At 43.7% G+C, this 23,169-nt stretch overlaps 1 pseudogene; it reads right to left on the bottom strand.

Moving 5' to 3' along the window:
- The window catches only part of LOC119925329, a 49,754-nt pseudogene that overhangs the window by 20,051 nt on the left and 6,534 nt on the right, over window positions 1-23,169 (bottom strand).

The raw sequence follows: 23,169 nt of genomic DNA on the forward strand, positions 1-23,169 counted from the left end.
CCATCCCAAAAAAACCCCTCTCTTGACCCCACCTCAACTTCTAGTTATCGCCCTATCTCCCTCCTACCATTACTTTCCAAACTCCTTGAACCAATCGTCTACATGCGCTGCCTCGAATTCCTCAATGCTAACTCTCTTCTCGACTCCCTCCAGTCTGGCTTCCGTCCCATACATTCCACGGAAACTGCCCTTTCAAAGGTCACCAATTACCTCCTGCTTGCGAACTCCAACAGCTCCTACTGTATCATAATCCTCCTTGACTTCTCAGCTGCTTTCGACACTGTGGACCAACCCCGTCTTCTCAACACGTAATCTAACCTTGGCTTCACAGACTCTGTCCTCTCCTGGTTCTCCTCTTATCTCTCCGGCCGTTCATTTTCAGTCTCTTTTGCTGGTTCCTCCTCCCCCTCCCATCCCCTTACTGTAGGGGTTCCTCAAGTGTCAGTTCTTGGTCCCCTTCTGTTCTCCATCTATACTCGCTCCCTTGGTGACCTCATTCGCTCACACGGCTTCAGCTATCATCTCTATGCTGATGACACCCAAACCTACATCTCTGCCCCTGCTCTCTCTCCCTCCATCCAGGATCGTATCTCCTGCTGCCTTCAGGACACCTCCATCTGGATGTCTGCCTGCCATCTAAAACTCAACATGTCCAATACTGAACTTCTTATCTTCCCTCCCAAACCATGCCCTCTCCCTGACTCCCAACAGAGGGAACATCACTGTTGACGGCACTACCATCCTTCCCGTCCCACAAGCCCGCAACCTTGGTTTCATCCTCGACTCTGCTCTCTCGTTCACCCCTTACATCCAAGCCATCACCAAAACCTGCCGGTCTCATCTCCACAACATCGCCAAGATCCGCCCTTTCCTCTTCATCCAAACCTCTACCCTGCTCGTTTAATCTCTCATCCTATCCCGACTGGATTACTGCATAAGCCTCCTCTCCGATCTCCAATCCTCCTGACTCTTCCCACTTCAATCCATACTTCAGGCCGCTGCCCGGATGGTCTTTGTGCAGAAACGTTCTGGGCATGTTACACCCCTCCTCAAAAATCACCAGTGGCTACCAATCAATCTGCACATGAGGCAGAAACTCCTCACCCTGGGCTTCAAGGCTCTCCATCACCTTGCCCCCTCCTACCTCACCTTCCTTCTCTCCTTCTACAGTCCAGCCCACACCCTCCGCTCCTCTGCCCTTAATCTCCTCACTGTGCCTCGTTCTAGCCTGTCCCACCGTCGGCCCCCAGCCCGCGTCATCCCCCTGCCCTGGAATGCCCTCCCTCCGCACATCCACCAAGCTAGCTCTCTTCCTTCCTTCAAAGCCCTACTGAGAGCTCACCTCTTCCAGTAGGCCTTCCCAGACTGAGCCCCCTCCTCCCCCTCCCCATCCCCCTGCCTTACCTCCTTCCCCTCCCCACAGCAACTGTATGTATGTATATATGTTTGTACGTATTCATTACTCTATTTATTTTACTTGTACATATTTATTCTATTTATTTCATTTTGTTTATATGTTTTGTTTTGTTGTCTGTCTCCCCCTTCTAGACTGTGAGCCCGCTGTTGGGTAGGGACCGTCTCTATATGTTGCCAACTTGTACTTCCCAAGCGCTTAGTACAGTGCTCTGCACACAGTAAGAGCTCAATAAATACGATCGAATGAATGAATGCTTACCATTGATTAATTGACTGATTAATATACTGCACTAAGCACTGGGAAAATATACATGGATGAAAATTATACATATCCCCTGATCCTACAACTTAACCTCTGAGAAAAGTTTTATAAACATCTGGTGTGTTCAGATAATTATTCCACTTATATCAATAATTATAATACATTTAGAAGATGCTACTGCTGCTTATTAGTCTATGCATTTATCAGTTAAAAAAACCCCACCAAGATAATTTTGATCAAGCAAAGGAAATAACGTACATGTCAGAACATTATTATATTTGTTTTTCCCCTAGTCTCAGTCAAATCCCACTGCATATTTGGATTGATTAACTCCAACGAGTTTTAGATCCTAAATGTTCGCTTAAACAATGCTCATAATACTGCTTTCCAAACTGGGCTTACACACCATATCTGTGGCTAACGCTTGAACACAGTCATCCTCAACAAGTCACTCACACAAACCCCAAAACACCTCTTAAATGACTTCCCCAGCTAAACAGTTTTTTTTTAATAATAACAATAATTGCTGTTCGTCTTAACTGATCGATGCCTTTCGTGGGGGAAGATATACTCCTCTCCCAACTGCTGCTGCCTTCAAGATATTTTTCTATTCTGAGAGAGAGTGAGGGAGAGGACAACGGGAGTGGACAAAAGAGGGAAAGAGAATGCAAGTTTCCTTTGAGCTGCTGACAGGGAACATATCTACCAACTCTGTCCCATTGTATTATACCGAGAACTTACTACAGTGCTCTGCACACGAGTGCTCAATAAATATGAATGATTGATTCACAATGATAGTACCAATGGTAACAGTACCAGTTTGTGTAGGCACAGCTGTTAAGACAAACATATAACTAAATAATTGACAACGCCTTCAGCATTGTGGACATACAGTGGTTATACTTTATCAGATTGTTCTAATAGCTACCCACAGGGCCTGGTGCTGTTTTCATTTATTTATTCAATGCTACAATCTTGCCAGTCCTTTACTTTAAGACAGTTACCCCATTTGCAACTACACAATGTTAGTCATTAAGGTTTCTTTAAGGTATAGATGATCTTAATGTTTACAATTAGAGTGAGATTGGTATTTATTTTCTTTCTACATACTAGTTTGCTACACCTGTCTAATCCCAACCCTCAGTTCCCAAACAATAATTCATTATCTATCGAGGCATTTCTAACACCCCCCAACAAAAAAGTCCCTAAAATTTAAGTTCCTTGAGGAACACATACTTCATACTCTTCTGCAAATCCACAGTAGGAGTAAGCCTGCTGTTCCTAGGAGTAGGATTCAAAATTTTCCACTTTAATTAACTTTGATCCATAAAGATAAAGCTACTTTTTAGCATTTCATTTAACATACCAAAATTCAGCATGGGAATAAAGTGACACAATATTTTGAAAATATGAATAAGTTCACTTACGTTTTTGGTCTGACATAAAAAAGGAAAGAAAAACAAAAGGTCAATCATTGTAGTTTGGCATTTTGGTTTAAATCCAGTCATAAGCCAAGTTGTAGAAGCATCTTTTTCTCATAAAAAAGAGACTCATAAATCACTTGAAAAACAATACATTCTCGAGAATAAAAAACAAATTCATTATGCATTGACTACATAATCCATTGATGTATTTACCAAATTTATGACTGGCCATGCCATAGCACACCTGGGTGGGGCAATTCTCAATGGCAGGCATCCTTGGAATTATTTGAATTAATAATAATAATAATAATGATATTTTTAAGCACTTACTATACGCCAAACACTGTATTAAGCGCTGGGGTGAATAAAAAAAGATTGAGTTGGACACAGTCCCTGTCCTATGTGGGGCTCACAGCCTCAATCCCTATCCCTAACCTATCCCTCAATCCATGCCGAAGGAAAGTCATTTATTCAATCGTATTTACTGAGTGCTGCATGCAAAGCACTGTACTAAGCACTTGGCCCAGTGCAATATCACAATGAATAGACTCATTCCCTGACCATGAATCACACTGTAGTACTTTCCCATATCTGACACTACATTCAAAAACACGTGTCCATGTGTACAACCTTTCATTCTGACATTTCACTCCCTATCCAAAAGCGTTCCCATTGTTAGAAAACATTGCTTAATAGTGCTCTCGCCAAAACATTTGAAATCGTCTGATTGCAAAACTTAATTTTTATCCCCCCACCATCAGACACACACACACACACACACACACACACACACACACACACACACACACACACACCCTAAAAAGCCCTACTAAAAATCACACCTCCCCCAAGAGGCCTTCCCTAACTAAACCCTCATTTTTCCTACTAATCCTTCCTTCAATCAACCAGTAGTATTTATTGAGTGTTTACTGTGTGCTGAGCACTTTACTAAACTGAAGCATAGGGATCGAAAACTCTTAAGCGCTTAATAATAATAATAACGAGTTGTCTACACGCACTGCCTCGAGTTCCTCGACACCAACTCTCTCCTCGACCCCCCCCCAGTCTGGCTTCCGTCCCCTACATTCCACGGAAACTGCCCTCTCAAAGGTCACCAATGACCTCCTGCTTGCCAAATCCAACGGCTCATATTCTATCCTAAACCTGCTCGACCTCTCAGCTGCCTTCGACATTGTGGACCACCCCCTTCTCCTCAGCACGCTATCCGACCTTGGCTTCACAGACTCCGTCCTCTCCTGGTTCTCCTCTTATATCTCCGGTCCTTCATTCTCAGTCTCTTTTGGAGGCTCCTCCTCCCCCTCCCATCCCCTTACTGTGGGGGTTTCCCAAGGTTCAGTGCTTGGTCCGCTACTGTTCTCGATCTACACTCACTCCCATGGTGACCTCATTCGCTCCCACGGCTTCAACTATCATCTCTATGCTGATAACACCCAGATCTACATCTCTGCCCCTGCTCTCTCCCCCTCTCTCCAGGCTCGCATCTCCTCCTGCCTTCAGGACATCTCCATCTGGATGTCTGCCCGCCACCTAAAACTCAACATGTCCCAGGCTGAAATCCTTGTCTTCCCTCCCAAACCCTGCCCTCTCCCTGACGTTCCCATCTCTGTTGACGGCACTACCATCCTTCCCGTCTCACAAGCCCGCAACCATGGTGTCATCCTCGACTCCGCTCGCTCATTCACCCCTCACATCCAAGCCGTCACCAAAACCTGCCGGTCACAGCTCCGCAACATTGCCAAGATCCTCCCTTTCCTCTCCATCCATACCGCTACCCTGCTCGTTCAAGCTCTCATCCTATCCCGTCTGGACTACTGTATCAGCCTTCTCTCTGATCTCCCATCCTCGTGTCTCTCCCCACTTCAATCCCTACTTCATGCTGCTGCCCGGAGTGTCTTTGTCCAGAAACGCTCTGGGCATGTTACTCCCCTCCTCAAAAATCTCCAAAAAAATCAATCTGTGCATCAGGCAGAAACTCCTGACCCTGGGCTTCAAGGCTCTCCATCACCTCGCACCCTCCTACCTCACCTCCCTTCTCTCCTTCTACAGCCCACCGCACACCCTCCACTCTTCTGCCGCTAATCTCCTCACCGTACCTCGTTCTCGCCTGTCCCGCCATCGACCCCCGGCCCACGTCATCCCCCGGGCCTGGAATGCCCTCCCTCTGCCCATCCACCAAGCTAGCTCTCTTCCTCCCTTCAAGGCCCTACAGAGAGCTCACCTCCTCCAGGAGGCCTTCCCAGACTGAGCCCCTTCCTTCCTCTCCCCCTCGTCCCCCTCTCCATCCCCCCGATCTTACCTCCTTCCCTTCCCCACAGCACCTGTATATATGTATATATGTATGTACATATTTATTGCTCTATTTATTTATTTCTTTATTTTACTTCTACATATCTATTCTATTAATTTTATTTTGTTAGTATGTTTGGTTTTGTTCTCTGTCTCCCCCTTTTAGACTGTGAGCCCACTGTTGGGTAGGGACTGCCTCTATATGTTGCCAATTTGTACTTCCCAAGCGCTTAGTACAGTGCTCTGCACATAGTAAGCGCTCAATAAATACGATTGATGATGATGATGATATTTATTACTCTATTTATTCATTTATTTTACTTCTACATATCTATTCTATTTTATTTTGTTAGTATGTTTGGTTTTGTTCTCTGTCTCCCCCTTTTAGACTGTGAGCCCACTGTTGGGTAGGGACTGTCTCTATATGTTGCCGACTTGTACTTCCCAAAAGCGTAGTACAGTGCTTTGCACACAGTAAGTGCTCAATAAATACTATTGATTGATTGATTCACCCCTCACATCCAAACCGTCACCAAAACCTGCCGGTCTCAGTCTGCAACATTGCCAAGATCCGCCCTTTCATCTCCATCCAAACCACTACCCTGCTCGTTCAAGCGCTCATCCTATCCCGTCCGGCCTACTGCATCAGCCTTCTCTCTGATCTCCCATCCTCTTGTCTCTCCCCACTTCAATCCATACTTCATGCTGCTGCCCGGATTGTCTTTGTCCAGAAACGCTCTGGGCATGTTACTCCCCTCCTCAAAAATCTCCAGTGGCTACGAATCAATCTGCGCATCAGGCAGAAACTGCTCACCCTGGGCTTCAAGGCTCTCCATCCCTTAGCCCCCTCCTACCTCACCTCCCTTTTCTCCTTCTACAGCCCACCCCGCACCCTCCTCTCCTCTGCCGCTAATCGCCTCACCATGTCTCGTTCTTGCCTGTCCCGCCATCGACTCCCGGCCCATGTCATCCCCCGGGCCTGGAATGCCCTCCCTCTGCCCATCTGCCAAGCTAGCTCTCTTCCTCCCTTCAAGGCCCTACTGAGAGCTCACCTCCTCCAGGAGGCCTTACCAGACTGAGCCCCTTCCTTCCTCTCCCCCTCGCCCCCCTCTCCATCCCCCCATTTTACCTCCTTCCCTTCCCCAAAGCACCTGTATATATGTATATATGTTTGTACATATTTATTACTCTATTTATTTATTTATTTTACTTGTACATATCTATTCTATTTATTTTATTTTGTTAGTATGTTTGGTTTTGTTCTCTGTTTCCCCCTTTTAGACTGTGAGCCCACTGTTGGGTAGGGACTGTCTCTATATGTCACCAACTTGTACTTCCCAAGCGCTTAGTACAGTGCTCTGCACACAGTAAGCGCTCAATAAATACGATTGATTGATTGATTGATTGATTTATTAATGGTATTTAAGTGCTTACTAAGTGCCAAACATCGTTCTAAGTGATGTGGTAGATACAAGGTAGTCAGGTTGTCCCACATGAGATTCACAGTCTTAATCCCCATTTTCCAGATGAGGTAACTGAGGCCCAGAGAAGTGAAGTGACTTGCCCAAGGTCACACAGAGACAAGTGGCAGAGCCTGAATTAGAACCCATACCTTCCAACTCTCTAGCCTATGCCCTTTTCACTAGGCCACTGCTTCTGTTGATATTCACCCTACCCCCTAACCCACAGCACTTAGGTACATATCCTTGTGCTCTCCCATTCCTCCACCAGTAACCCCCCTCCAGACACGCAGGCAGGTAACACTGTCTCTCAAGTCTACTGCATTGTTCTCTCCCAAGCCCCTTGTTCAGAGCTCAAGACACAGTAAGCACTCAATACATGTCACTGATTGGTGACTGAGTGGTTGATTGCTTAGATATGCCTATATGTGCCAGTAGAAATCAAAGAAATCAACTCAAAGTCCCCACGGTGTAAGTTTAAAATCATGACTTGCAGATTAAATATTAATTCACTATATTTGAGAAAAGGACACTTCATTGTTTTTTGCATATTTCCTGTACGAAAAAAATAATCAGACCAAAAATACGGGTAAAACATTCCACAGCTTTTCAGGAACCCTCTGTTAGGAAATACATTTCCATGTATGCCCTTTATGAATCTTTAGATAAGGCTAACGTCTACCAGATATTCAACAAAATTGAACAAAACATTGATATAAAGAGATAGGTTTGCTTATTCCTTCCCTTTCCCACGCCATGGATCAGTACCATTAAGATTGAAATTGGCCCAATCACCTTCCCGCCCTGCAAGTTTGTGATAAGACTTTTCCTCTGACTATGTTATCCTAACTTGAAAGAGATGAAGAAGACTCAATTCATGTTTCAGAGAGAAAAAAATGTTCAGCACACTTCAGTTAATCAAGTATTCCGGAACTGGGCTAGGAAGTATATGATCCAAATATTAAAGGATGGCCTTAAGGAAAAGTACAGCTTCCACACGCTTTCACCATCAAATGCAAAAGCAGTACTAATCTGTGACAGGTCTAACCGGCCTTGCACTAAATTCTATAAAGTGGGCTTTCTGACTTGATAAGCCAAACGTATTCTGAACTCACCCAGAGGCAATATTCATTCATTCATTCATTCATTCATTCATATTTATTGAGCGCTTACTGTGTGCAGATCACTGTACTAAGCGCTTGGGAAGTACAAGTTGGCAACATATAGAAACGGTCCCTACCCAACAGTGGGCTCACAGTCTGGAAGGGGGAGACAGAGAACAAAACAAAACATATTAACAAAATAAAATAGAATAAATATGTACAAATAAAATAAATTAATAAACAGAGTAATAAATAAATCAATCAGTGGTGTTTACTGAGGGCTTATTGTTTGGAGAGCACTTTATTATATGCTTTGGGGTGTACAATAGAGTAATGGAGTAAGTCGACATGGATCCTGCTCTCAAGGAGCACACAATCTTGTGGACCAGATGTGTTGTTCATCAGAAGCAGATAATGTTCTATCATTGTATCCTGAGTGTGCTTGTGTGAGAGCTTCACAGAGCTCCTGGGGGTGAACAAAAAGGATTAGCGCATAGCTACCGGATCTGTTTCGATACATAAAATTACCCAGGAATTGTATGAGAGAAATGAAGGTACAGGGGAGGGAGAAACTTCTAAGAGTCCTGGGCTCCCCATGGGCTGTTGAATGTGCCACTAACTCACAGCAGAGCAGGAAGTGACTACTCTGGAGGTCCCGTTAGTTCTTTGCGATCTGGTGCAGTTCATTGGCTGTGCAGAAAGGGTCAAGTGCAAAGCACATGACGTAGTCTGATAGAGTCTGGTAAGTTAAAGTAAGTAAGTCTGTATGTCCTTAAGTCAGAATTTAAACAAGTCTTTAAGTCCTGTAAGTCAGGTCCTTCTGGCACCCAGTCCATAGTCCCACAGTCTGATCAGCTAAATACTGTGGGCAGAGTTCCCAGGTGGTAGGAGTTGGGGAATGATTTGTAGTTTCAAAACGGCCCATTAACAAGGGAGTGAAGGTCTTTTGGGCAGCGTGACTTAGTGGACAAAGCACGGGATGAGGAGTCAGAATGAGTAAGTACCAGAAAGCATCAAGCGATCCACCCGGAGGGGCAGAGCAGGACATCAAGCGTCCCAGCCTAGGCGTCGCTGAGCCCTCCGGAAGGGTCCGGCTGAGCTTCTTCTGGGAACCCGAGGGAGCTGCAGCTTTTGGAGGGAAACAGCTGGGGAAGAGGAGACCATGGATATCTCTATGGACCATGGAGACTATGTGCTCTGCACATAGTAAGCGCTCAATAAATGCGATTGATTGATTGATGGAGATGAGACCAAAGTCCTCAGATCTGGCACTGGGCTGTACTGCAAAGGTGAGGAGACACGGATTGGCCTCTTGGTCCGACTTCAGGGCGGAGCCATCCATCCAGCCCAGTGTGGGGACCTCCAGTCCTGACCAATGGGAGCCAAAGAATCTCTGGAAGGCCACCTCTAGTTCATTCACGTTGATTGATTCAGTACCTAGGAGAACCTGGGATGGCACTGGACTTCTGATGGACAAGATGGAGCCTGTCTTCCTGGGAACAGACGTCATGAGGGTCCTGCCATCTGCTGCCAGCGGAGAGATCCAGACACAGCGGCGCTTGGGAGCCTGCAGTCTATCCTTGTCAGAGCTGGAAGGAAAAAGGAATGGAGGGGATTGTTCCCTCTCAGGCCTGAGAGAGTTTACCGGACCTAGTTTCTGTTTCTGTCAATATACCTCCTATAGATTCAAATGACGACTGCTTCCTTGAAATACATCAAAAGAAAAAGAACGTAGACCAGGTATCTAAAACTCTAATTCCTGGTAGTGGTAAAAAAATTTCCTTAACCCAAAATCTTGCCCCACTTCCAGTCTCCCCCATCCTACCATAACCCCTACCTTGCTCTCAGTAACAAGTTATCCATAACTTCTGATCACATGACTAGGAACCTAAGGTCTAACTTAATGGATAGGCCTGGAGCATGAATCCAGGCAAGGGCATTCACTCCAGTGCGTTTACAAAGAAAGGTGGGAAACTCTATTTATGAGAGGTGAGGTGGTCACAGGAAATTTCCAAACTAAGTGCAATCGATAGACGGTATTTACTGAGCCCTTACTGAGTACAGAACATTGTAATAAGCACTTGGGAGAGTAAAATGCAACGTAAGTGGTAGGCATTTTCCCTGCCCCCAAGAACGTCTAGATGAGGAGCTTACAGCCTTAAGGAGAAACTTAGGACAGTGAGATGTTGGTGTGTTTAAGCCATAAATACAACCGTGAACCATAGGAGGTTAGAGGAGCCATCATCTCCATGGTTGGCCCTGTGGGTATGATGTCAACCTCTCCCAGACAGTTTTTCAGGCATGAGGTGTAGCAAGGTAGCCTGCCCTACCTTTGTATTTGGAAATGATCTGGAGGGAGAGCCACAATGGTGGCTCCACCTCTTGTCAACTGCTAGCTGGGGTTGGAGTCTGTGGGTGCCACAGAAACTGAAAAGTGCAGACTCGGTCCTCTCTTCAAGAGCAGGGCCTGGGGTCTAACACAGTGCAAATGGAGTCTGTTTCCAGCCTGGAGTAGGGTCCAGGCTTAAGCACTTGCATCATGAGAAGCAGCATGGCTTAGTGGAAAGAGCACGGGCTTGGGAGTCAGAGGTCGTGGGTTCAATACTGGCTCCGCCACTTAGCTGTGAGACTGTGGGCAAGTCACTTCACTTCTCTGTGTCTGTTACCTCATCTGTAAAATGGGGACTCAGACTGTGAGCCCCATGTGGGACAACCTGATTACTTTGTAACTACCCCAGTGCTTAGAACAGTGCTTGGGACATAGTAAGTGCTTAACAAATACCATCATTATTATTATTTTTATAAGTGGGAGCTGGGTGTGAACAGAGCTAAGAACTCTATAGTCACAACCAAAACCAGCTGCTATAGTGATGGGATTCCACGGGGTGATGCAAGCAGGCACCCCACTCTGAGGCTGGGGAACAGGGGAGCAGTTTAGATGCCCCCGACAGTCTCCTGCCCAGCGAGGGACAGAGTTGAGGTGGTAACGAAGTAGGTACTGCTTTACATGACACCCCTCTTCTCTGCCTCTAGATTGTAAGGTGGTTGTGGGCAGTGATCATTTCTAACGATTCTGTTGTACTGTACTCTCCCGGTTGTTTAGTACAGTGCTCTGCACAAAGGAAATGCTCAATAAATACCATCTCTTTCCTTCCCTTCTCTTCCTCTCCCCCTTCTCCTCCCTCTCATTCTGCTTCTCCCTCCTCCCCTAAACCCCACCCCTTCAAAGCTCCACCCCCAAGCTTGCTCTAAATGAAAGGTTCAAGTTCAAACAATGAAGTTAGTAAACATAAATCACCTTTTCCTTCTCCAGAAGATAAACCTTCCCAAAGCCACTACAACAAGGGCACCACATATGTACCCAAATACAGCTCCACAGATGACACCAAGTGGATAAAACACAGGAGAACAATCATATCACTCACCAAAAACAACTGACAGATCAACAGTCTGGATGAGGCAAGCCTGCTCCTCAGATGTCAGAAATGTTTGAAAGGCAAAAGGCCAAAGTGATTTAAGGAAACTTGCATTTTCTCTTATGCGAAGCCACATTCATCTGCTCCTACCTAGTTATTAGTACAATCACCCTTAAGGGATTTTTTAAAAATCAATTTAGGACACAGAAAATTTGCCATTCCAAGGTTGGATATGGAAACATATTGGTATGGCAAGCAAGGATGGGACACTAGGACTACTTAAATGAAGGGATGGAGAAAAGGCCTATTTCTGGAAGTGAAAAGGAAATGGATAATGGGCCATTGCCATTACTATTTGCATTTTTAACTCTAAGAGCAGTAATATTTATTTTATTTTGTTAGTATGTTTGGTTTTGTTCTCAGTCTCCCCCTTTTAGACTGTTAGCCCACTGTTGGGTAGGGACTATCTCTATATGTTGCCAACCTGTACTTCCCAAGCGCTTAGTACAGTACTCTGAACACAGTAAGTGCTCAATAAATACGATTGATAGAGTGAGTGAGGATCATAAACTGAAGACACCCAAGAAAAGATCGTAAGAGACACAATGAACCTCTTATAAGAGGGTCCCCACTTCCTTTCTTCACTCAGCTAAGAAATGATGAACAAGACAAGAAAAACTGTCAGCTACTTATTGACCTCACCAAAAAAATCTTATAGCATTAACTATCATTATTATTATTACCACAACACTGATTGAAGTATATACTTTGTTGCTTCCTGGTTTTCTTCTAGGGATTATTGAAAGCATGATATCAAACATAAAAAGTTATTCCCTTTTGCCAATTTTTTGCTCTCTAGCTGGATCTTGTGTAGCAAAACTGCATTTGAAAATGGCATGAAGGACACATAGCTTTCCTGTTCCTCAATGTGTCCTTGCTTGCTAAAGTTAAATTTGGTGAAACCTGTGATACTAGTTCTGTTGAAAACAAGAAGGAAAGTGTATTAGGTCATGTACACATTCAAATTTCTCTAAAAAAACTGTGTAGGGGGGATTACAAGATTTGGCTTTAAATTTCAAGTAATGCAGCTGTGCTGTAACATGCTAATAGTAGTTAGTATTAAGAGTATTTACTAAGGACCTAATGAATGCAATGCACTGTACTACACATTTTGGAACTGCAACAAAGGGTTAGCTCGGGAAATACGGGTATGAGCTAAGGGGTTCCAATCTCTCATTGCAATAGCCTCCTGTGGTGGATTCAGTTCCCACTTCAACTTCATATTTCAAGTCCTCGGACAAAATTGAGGCTCTGTTTTCTTCAATTTCTATAAAGTAAGTCACATAAGTATTTGATTCCTTTTTCTTGAAGTCCTCATATGAATAGTTCAGGACATTCCTGTGAGGGTTACCTATGAAATAAACACATTGTTCACATTTAAAACAAGTAAAGGGCTCACAAAAAAGCAACAACCCAAACATTATTTTTATTCACACTACGGTTCTCTAAATAAGTACCTTCTAGGTAAATCAGGTCCTGAGTCAAACAGCCATTCAAAATAAGCTCAGGAAAAGGTTAAGGGTGTAAGATTAGCAAAAATCAAGGACTGGAACTCAAGAATCCTAAATTCCCCAGCACTACCCCTGACTAATAGAGACAGGGCACAAATCACCTAACCGTTTCAAATTTGTTACTGAAACTTGATAACAGACAAGGTAACAAACCAGATTTCTGACTGCCTTTCAATGCATGTGGCTTCAGTATGTCACAAGATTGCGTAGCCATCGTCATTATTCTTCTGGACTTGCACCTTTCATTTACCCCACAGCATTTATGTGTCTATCTGTATTTAATTATTTATATTAATGTCCTTCCCCACTCCCACATCCTTAGACTGTAAATTCCCTGTGGGCATGGAATTTGTCTATCTACTCTGTCATATTGTAGTCTTCTAAGTGCATAGTACAGTGCTCTGCACACAGTAAGCACTCAATAAATAGAATTGATTGATTGATTTCATGTTTTTGGTGTCATTATATCACTATGTTGAAAATAAATAATGGAGTCTATGGTTTTGAGTTAAAGGGGGTGCCAAATTTTTTTGGGGGGAAGGGATTAGCCAAAGTGTACCAGATGGCCATCAAAGGAACTCAAATATCCCACTCACAATCCTTTAAAAAAGAACCAAGGCCTTAAGTAAAACCAAGTGAAATTTAGATTTACCTCTCAAAAGCAATGAACCCAAAAGGCAACAAAAACCTCCTTAGTGGAAAATTTTCATATCTAATAAAACTTCATCTTTGAAAATCCAGTCCCCCAATTGCGATATGCACATACGATAACTTGATCACTTTCTTCCTAAAACCTGAACTGCTGTGACATTACACCACCTGAAAAAGAACCTGCTCTCTGCAGAAATCATGATGGGAACCTAAACACTTGGCAAAATCACCCTATCACAGTGTTTGAGTTACAAATCATAAAAGCTAGAGTGCAAAACAAATATCTAAATGAGCACATTTACTTTTATATTGTCATATTGTATTCTCCTAAGTGCTACAGTGGAGATTCTCCTACAGTGCTCTGCATACAGTAAGAACTCAAAAATACGACTTACTGACAGACTTTATCGTCTCTTGTCTTATGCCATCGAGTCATCTCAGACCTATAGCAACGCTATGGAAACATCTCTTCCAAAACAATCTTAGGGGACTCAAAAATTATGCTACTGTCACAAGGTCATCATGAAGGAACTTAACCAAAGAGGAGCCCTTTACCTTCACCTGATGTGAGGATTACTGCATATGCTTTAATTGGTCCATTCATGGCCTTAAACCCACTGAACTTAACTGTCAGTGAATTGTGACTGACAGAAGTAACATTTGGCTGTTCACCTAGTTCAGGAGGATCCGTGCCAAAATGAGAGTCATTTCTATATTAATAATAGAAAATAATAAAGTTTCACATGAGAATACTTGCCTCCTGATGAAGCCATTCTAATGTAATCAAAGGATACATATAGAAATATTCCCAGTGTTGTGGATTACACACTTTTCACCTGTCTATCTGCTGTCCTTTTGGGGTACAATCTTCCTGATTAGGTCTAATGGCTAGCACTGTACAATGTTGCGATGATGATGATGATGGCGGTACTTGCTGAGTGCTAGTCTATGTCAAGCAATGGGATAGATACAAGTTAATCGGATCAGACACAATCCCTGTCCCTCATGGGGCCCACAGTCTAAATGGAAGACAGGGTAGGTATTGAATCCCAATTATACAGCTGAAGTAACAGAGGCACAGAGAAGTGAAATTAGTTATGCAAAATGACACAGCAGGCAGGTGGTAGAACTGGTTCTGGGAACTGGTTCTGGGAACTGGTTCCCTCTCATCTCATGAAATCTCTCGCTCCATCCCTTCTCCCCTGCTTAACTTCCATCTTCAACCGCTCACTCTCCACTGGTTCCTTCCCCTCTGCCTTCAAACATGCCCATGTCTCTCCCATCCTAAAAAAACCCTCTCTTGACCCCACCTCACCTTCTAGTTATCGCCCCATATCCCTCCTACCATTCCTTTCCAAACTCCTTGAACGAGCTGCCTAGAATTCCTCAACAACAACTCTCTCCTCGACCCCCTCCAGTCTGGCTTCCATCCCCTACATTCCACGGAAACTGCCCTCTCAAAGGTCACCAATGACCTCCTGCTTGCAAAATCCAACGGCTCATACTCTGTTCTAATCCTCCTCAACCTCTCAGCTGCCTTTGACACTGTGGACCACCCCCTTCTCCTCAACACGCTATCCAACCTTGGCTTCACAGACTCTGTCCACTCCTGGTTCTCCTCTTATCTCTCCGGTCGTTCATTCTCAGTCTCTTTTGCAGGCTTCTCCTCCCCCTCCCATCCTCTTACTGTGGGGGTTCCCCAAGGTTCAGTGCTTGGTCCCCTTCTGTTCTCGATCTACACGCACTCCCTTGGTGACCTCATTCGCTCCCACGGCTTCAACTACCATCTCTACGCTGATGACACCCAGATCTACATCTCTGCCCCTGCTCTCTCCCCCTCTTTCCAGGCTCGCATCTCCTCCTGGCTTCAGGACATCTCCGTTTGGATGCCTGCCCACCACCTAAAGCTCAACATGTCGAACACTGAACTCCTTGTCTTCCCTCCCAAACCCTGCCCTCTCCCTGACTTTCCCATCTCTGTTGACGGCACTACCATCCTTCCCGTCTCACAAGCCCGCAACCGTGGTGTCATCCTCGACTCCGCTCTCTCATTCACCCCTCACATCCAAACCGTGACCAAAACCTGCCGGTCTCAGCTCCACAACATTTCCAAGATCCGCCCTTTCCTCTCCATCCCAACCGCTACCCTGCTCATTCAAGCTCTCATCCTATCCCGTCTGGACTACTGCATCAGCCTTCTCTCTGATCTCCCATCCTCGTGTCTCTCTCCACTTCAATCCATACTTCATGCTGCTGCCCGGATTATCTTTGTCCAGAAACGCTCTGGGCATATTACTTCCCTCCTCAAAAATCTCCAGTGGCTACCAATCAATCTCCACATCAGGCAGAAACTCCTCACCCTGGGCTTCAAGGCTGTCCATCACCTCGCCCCCTCCTACCTCACCTCCCTTCTCTCCTTCTACAGCCCAGCCCACACCCTCCTCTCCTCTGCCACTAATCTCACCGTACCTCGCTCTCACCTGTCCCACCATTGACTCCCGGCCCACGTCATCCCCGGGGCCTGGAATGCCCTCCCTCTGCCCATCCGCCAAGCTGGCTCTCTTCCTCTCTTCAAGGCCCTGCTGAGAGCTCACCTCCTCCAGGAGGCCTTCCCAGACTGAGCCCCTTCCTTCCTCTCCCCCTCGTCCCCCTCTCCATCCTCCCCATCTTACCTCCTTCCCTTCCCCACAGCACCTGTATATATGTATATATTTTTGTACATATTTATTACTCTATTTATTTATTTATTTTATTTGTACATATCTATTCTATTTATTTTATTTTGTTAGTATGTTTGGTTTTGTTCTCTGTCTCCCCCTTTTAGACTGTGAGCCCACTGTTGGGTAGGGACTGTCTCTATATGTTGCCAATTTGTACTTCCCAAGCGCTTAATACAGTGCTCTGCACATAGTAAGCGCTCAATAAATACGATTGATGATGATGATGGTTCTAGAACCCAGGTCCTCTGATTCCCAGGTTTTGTGCTTTCCACTAGACCAGTAAGAAAGCAAATGTAGATTAAGTTCCTCAGGGTAAGACACCATTTAGTATTTTCAGAGGAGCAAGGACATAAACTTGCTCCTCAGAGATTCCAGGAAGGCATAGCACTTTTTCCAGTCACTCTCTGCTTCAGGATAGCTCCCCCACCCAGAGCATACAGAATCACTTTGATAAAGTCCCGATTTCTGGGTGCATTAATGCTGGATATTTGCTAATTGTCAAACAGTATTTTTGATTACAATGTAGGACTCAGTAGAGAGCTACACACACAGTACGTGTTCAATAAATACTACGGATAGACCAATCATTCCATATACATCAACTGTAAGCTCGTTATGGCAGGGAATGTGCTTACCAACTCTGTTGTATTGAACTTTCTTAAGTACTTAGTACACTGCTCTCCCCCTTTCCCCTCCATCCATACCGCTACCCTGCTCGTTCAAGCTCTCATTCTATCCCGTCTGGACTACTGCATCAGCCTTCTCTCTGATCTCCCATCCTCGTGTCTCTCTCCACTTCAATCCATACTTCATGCTGCTGCCCGGATTATTTTTGTCCAGAATCGCTCTGGGTATATTACTCCCCTCCTCAAAAATCTCCAGTGGCTACCAATCAATCTCCGCATCAGGCAGAAACTCCTCACCCTGGGCTTCAAGGCTCTCCATCACCTCGCCCCCTCCTACCTCACCTCTCTTCTCTCCTTCTACAGCCCAGCCCGCACCCTCTGCTCCTCCGCCGCTAATCTCCTCACCGTACCTCGTTCTCGCCTGTCCCGCCATCGACCCCTGGCCCACGTCATCCCCCGGGCCTGGAATGCCCTCCCTCTGCCCATCCGCCAAGCTAGCTCTCTTCCTCCCTTCAAGGCCCTGCTGAGAGCATATTTATTACTCTATTTATTTATTTATTTATTTTACTTGTACATATCTATTCTATTTTATTTTGTTAGTATGTTTGGTTTTGTTCTCTGTCTCCCCCTTTTAGACTGTGAGCCCAATGTTGGGTAGGGACTTTCTCTGTATGTTGCCAATTTGTACTTCCCAAGCGCTTAGTACAATGCTCTGCACACAGTAAGCGCTCAATAAATATGATTGATTGATTGATTGATGGTAAGTGTTCAATAAATACCACTGATTGATCTCTGAATGATGTAGCTCGGGTTTTGTGTCTGTTTATAAGGCAGTAATATCAGGGATAAGTGGATTTTGCCTGTCACAAGAGATTCCTAAATCACAGTGAAATAATTTTTGTTAGTCTCACTATCGAGAAAACTCATCCCTTCTCTTTCAGGTTATATTCGGTGATCTATAAAGTACAAGATGTTGAATTAGAATTTTCTCCGCAAATTAATCTACCACAAGCTCTTGCCTCACTAAAATATTACTATAACGCCAAATTTTCCCACAGACTGCAAGCTATGAAATGAATGACAATCAGGAAATCTTCATTTAAAGAAGGGTACATTGTGATACCACTACCTTCAATCACAATCACTGCATAAAGCTGAAAGTGCCAGCTACAAATTTTTATAACCCACCAGTGATATCCATAAGCCATCTTTCTTCTCTAGGAATACTCTTGTTTTCACAGGACTGGATTTTCACACTGATATTGTAAGAAGTGGCATAATTGAAAAGGGTCACATTTGTCACACTTGTGGAGTGACAGGATGGAAGATGGGTCTCATTCCTCCATTACCCGTGGATCACTTCCATTTTGAAACTGGTATTTGTACCAGGAGGGCAATTCCACTTCAGAATTAGGGCAGGCTGCTTGGGCACAGGTTCACACCAAAATGAAGTCAAGGGTGCAGCGTCTGGAAGAGAAGAGAGCTAGTTGCAGTGCTTAAATAAACAAGGTGGATTCATTTTATATTGTACTCTCCCAAACACTTAGTAGATTGTGCTGTACAGAGCAAGCGCTCAATAAATTTGATTAATTGATTGAAATAAGATGAATTCATGTCTTTCCTTTTGAAGACACTGCAGGGGTTTTCCATCCACCTCCACATCAAAGAGAAACTCCTTATCATCCGTCTTAAAGTATTCAATCAGCTCACCCCCTCCTACTTCACCTCAGTGATTTGCTACTACAGCCCAGCCCTGCTGCTTTGCTTATCCAATTCCAAAACTACTCACTGTACCTCAGTTTCATGTATCCTACCACCGACTTCTTGCCCATGTCCTCCGACTGGTGTGGCACCATCTCCACCTTTGTATTTGACAGAGCACCATCTTCCCCACTTTCAAAGCCTTATTAAAATCACATCTCCTCCAAGAGGCCTTCCCCAACTAAGTCCTCATTTTCCCTACTCCTCTCCCAATCAATCATATGTATCGAACACTTATTCTGTGTATCCAGAGCACTGTACTAAGTGATTTAGAGAGTATAATATAACGGAGGAGGCAGACACATTCCCTGCCCACAATAAGCTGGATCCATACCCTTTGAGCACTTGATATTCACCGACCCTCAGCCCCAAAGCACGTTTGTCTATAACCATAATTTATTTTATTGCCTGTTGCAGTGATCCAACTGCTCTAAGGTGTCAAACTCTACTGGCAATCCATCTACAACATATTCCCAACTCTTCTGTTCAGTAGCACCTTCTACCAAAATGAGCCCAGAACTCACTCCTCCCTTCCTTCATTTTCTAATTTGTATTGTGACGTTTGTGAAAAAGGAAAGGCAAATTACATGTCAATTACACAGGGAAACAAACAGAACGGGTAAAGAAAACACACCATTGTACCCTAGAAAGCATTTCTTTTCAGGTCCCTGACATTTACCTGAACATTTTGATGTGCTGGTGACTGGCTCTCCCTAAGTAAAGTGATCACCTGCTTCTGGAACTAATTTGAAAGTATAAGAAAGTATAAGTACCAAGGTTTAATCCTGTGATGCTAACACTTGGCACATTAGATGTTTGCTTTCTGGCAGTTTCACTATTTACAAAAAATATGAGACAGGTATATGCAGCAGAAGTGTTGTCTTAGTTTTGCCTCTTAAGGTCATCTCTGTTGTGGCAACATTCAAAACTTCAATAAAAGTCAATAAAAGTAACAGTCAATCAGTCAATCATATTTATTGAAGGATTACTGCATGCAGAGCACTGTACTAAGCACTTGGGAGGGTACAATATAACTGACATTCCCTGCCCACAACAAGCTTATAGTCTGGGGTCAGGAGGGACAGACATGAATATAAATACATTATAGATATGCACATAAATGCTGTGGAGCTGGGAGGGAGGATGAATAAAGGGAGCAAGTCAGGGTGATGGAGAAGGGAGTGGGAGAAGAGGAAAGGAGGACTTAGTGAGGTATAAGTGAATACAGGAGCCTTTACTAAAACCACCCCGCCAAACCAAATTATTCCAAAGAAATTGATGATCAACAACTGTGGAATGGCGCAAAACAATTTTAGACAATAGTTATAGAGATTAGTCTTCTAAAAAAAGCTGCTTATGAATTTCCTACAAAGCCTTTTTTGTTTTAAATATAGTTCATTTAGTTTGGATTTATTTTCACAATCTTGGGAAAATATATTTAGTTCCTCTAAAGAATGGTGAACACATTAAGTCGTTGTGGGATTTTAGCCACCAATTCTAAAGTAAATGCTAGTTCTGTCTGCCTATGCCACCATACTATATTACTTGACCAGAAGTTATGGCATTACAAATGTCTAACATTAAATATGATTAATGCAATTTATCAATTTCATTAATTCAAATACCATTTTCCACGAGAGAGACAGAACATTTTCTAATAGACATAATCTTTCCCCCCTTGACAATGACGGAAACAAGAATACATTTTTTGGTCTCCCTTCAGTCTGATTTTTCACTTCTGGAAAGATTGTGATGTTATAGGGTGTACCAGGGCTTAGCCTGGTGATGCTAGCATTTTTGAAGAGGGATGTCTGGTTCCAAAGTCCATCTCCATTCACAGATAAGGGCTAAAGGTAGGTGTCTGAAGCATTTTCGTTATTTTTCTATGCTAATTCTATTCTAGTTGCATTCACTCCTACAACTCGGATATCAAACACTGAATTGGGTTCTGTTTAAAAGAAAGGGGAAGCATGCACATCAATAAAGGGAAAAAACGTGGTGATAAAAAATTATATGTCCAATACTATTCTAATGTCTATTCAGGAAAAACTGGAAGAAATACACAGCATCCACATGATGATATTGTAAATAAAATGGTGTTCCTTAAAAAAAGAAAAACAGAGAAATCAAAAGTAAGAGTGAATAATAAAGTTAGTAGACATGAACCCAGTCCTCAAGGTACTTTGAGGACTCACAATCTTATGGGGGACTAGATACTAAAATAAATTATCAGGTAGTAACTTCATATGCATATAAAGTTACATACTCATGTGCCATGAGGGGTTTAGCAGACCCTAATCCCATGGGGAGGCTTAGAAAACTACTGAATCCACTTCACTTTCAATGTTAGAGAATAAAGTTTGATACTTTGCCCCCAAGAAGATGAGAGTGTATCATTATGTATATCTCTAGCTATTTTGCTCCTATAAATTAAACGTTTTCAGATCTACTATCTCGCTTTGGACCTAATCAATGGAAAGTTGAAAGGGACAGCCATTAATAAATGAGGAAAATTCAAGTCAAAATGTTTACAATTTTGCCCAACTAATCAGTGACAGAATAGAAAGCAGAATCTGGTACTCCTGACATGGAGTCAAATCCTCTTTTCACTAGACCATCAATCAATCAGTCATATTTACTGAGAATTTACTGTGTGCAGAGCACTTTGCTAAGTATTTGACCATCCTGCTGGTGTCCAAGTAAGCCTTCTTAGCAGCAGTTAATTTTTCATCTAAGGTAACTGGATTACTGCATCAGCCTCCTTTCTGATCTCCCATCCTCCTGTCTCTACCCGCTTCAGTCTATAGTTCACTCTGCTGCCAGGATTATCTTTCTACAGAAAGGTTCTGGGCATGTCACTCCCCTCCTCAAAAATCTCCATTGGTTACCTATCAACCTTCGAATCAAACAAAAACTTCTCACTCTTGGCTTCGAAGCTCTCCATCACCTCGCCCCCTCCTACCTCACCTCCCTTCTCTCCTTCTACATCCCATCCCACACACTCTGCTCCTCTGCCACTAAACTCCTTACTGTGCCTTGTTCTCACCTGTCCCCCCGTCGACCCTTGGCCCACGTCTTACCTCCAGCCTGGAATGCCCTCCCTCCACACATCCTCCAAACTAGCTAACTCTCTTTCTCCCTTCAAAGCCCTACTAAGAGCTCACCTCCTCCAGGAGGCCTTCCCAGACGGAGCCCCCATTTTCCTCTCCTCCTCCTACCCTCCTCATCATCCATCCTCCCTCCCTTTGCCCTACCCCCTTCCCCTGCCCACAGCACTTGTGTATATTTGTACATATTTATTACTCTATTTATTTTATTAATGATGTATATGTAACTATAATTCTATTTACTCTGATGGTCTATTTGTTTTATTTTGTTGTCTATCTCCCCCTTCTAGACTGTGAACCCATTGATGGTTAGGGCCCCGTCTCTTTATGTTGCTGATTTGTACTTCCCAAGCGCTTAGTACAGTGCTCTGCACACAGTAAGCACTCAATAAATATGATTGAATGAATGAACGAATGAATTAGGTTTGCAGAGAAGAGGCATAGCCTAGTGGAAAGAGCAGTCCTGGAAATCAGAGGAACTGGGTTCTAATCCCAGCTCTGTTATTTATCTGCTGTGTGATCTTGGGCAAGTCATTCTCTGTGCCTCACTTTCCTCATCTGTAAAATGTGGTTTCAATATTTGCTCTCCCTCCTACTTAGACTGTGAGCCCCATGTAAGACTGGGACCAAGTCCAACCTGGTTATTTTTATTTACCCTAGCCCTTAATATAGTGCTTGGTACGTAGGAAGATACTTAACAAATACCACAATTATTAATGTTATTATTATCATTATTAGTTTTCTTGTCAGATGCTTCTAAAATTCTTCATTTATACACTATTTTATAAACTTTTCTCTTAAACTTTGCAGTTGGGTCGACTTCATGGTAGAGTTGAAGTTAAAAGTAGAAGTTAGAGAAGCAGCATGGCTTAGTGGACAGAGCCCAGGCTTAGGAGTCAGAGGACGTGGGTTCTAATCCCAGATCTGCCACTTGTCTCCTGAGTGACCTTGGGCAAGCCACTTAACTTCCCTATGCCTCAGTTACCTCATCTTCAAAATGGGCATTGAGACCGTGAGCGCCACGTGGGACAACCTGATTACCTTGTATCTACCCCAGTGCTTAGTACAGTGACTGACACATAGTAAGCACTTAACAAATAATAATAATAATGGTAAATTCTTCCTTTTCTTTCTCCTCAGGTTAACTCCCACAATCCCTCTCCTCTTCTCTGTTACATTTACAAGTACATTTTATATGTATTATAACCGAACCATGAAATTCATTCTTGAATGGCTCCTAACTTTGGCATTTTTCATTCTCACAAATAATCCACTTTGGGAAAACTCAATTTGAGATAAAGATTTCAGATTATGCTCTATTTCCAGTCTATTGCAGAATACATGC

The sequence above is a fragment of the Tachyglossus aculeatus genome, chromosome 3 (genome assembly GCF_015852505.1).
Source record: "Tachyglossus aculeatus isolate mTacAcu1 chromosome 3, mTacAcu1.pri, whole genome shotgun sequence".
Lineage (NCBI taxonomy): Eukaryota > Metazoa > Chordata > Mammalia > Monotremata > Tachyglossidae > Tachyglossus > Tachyglossus aculeatus.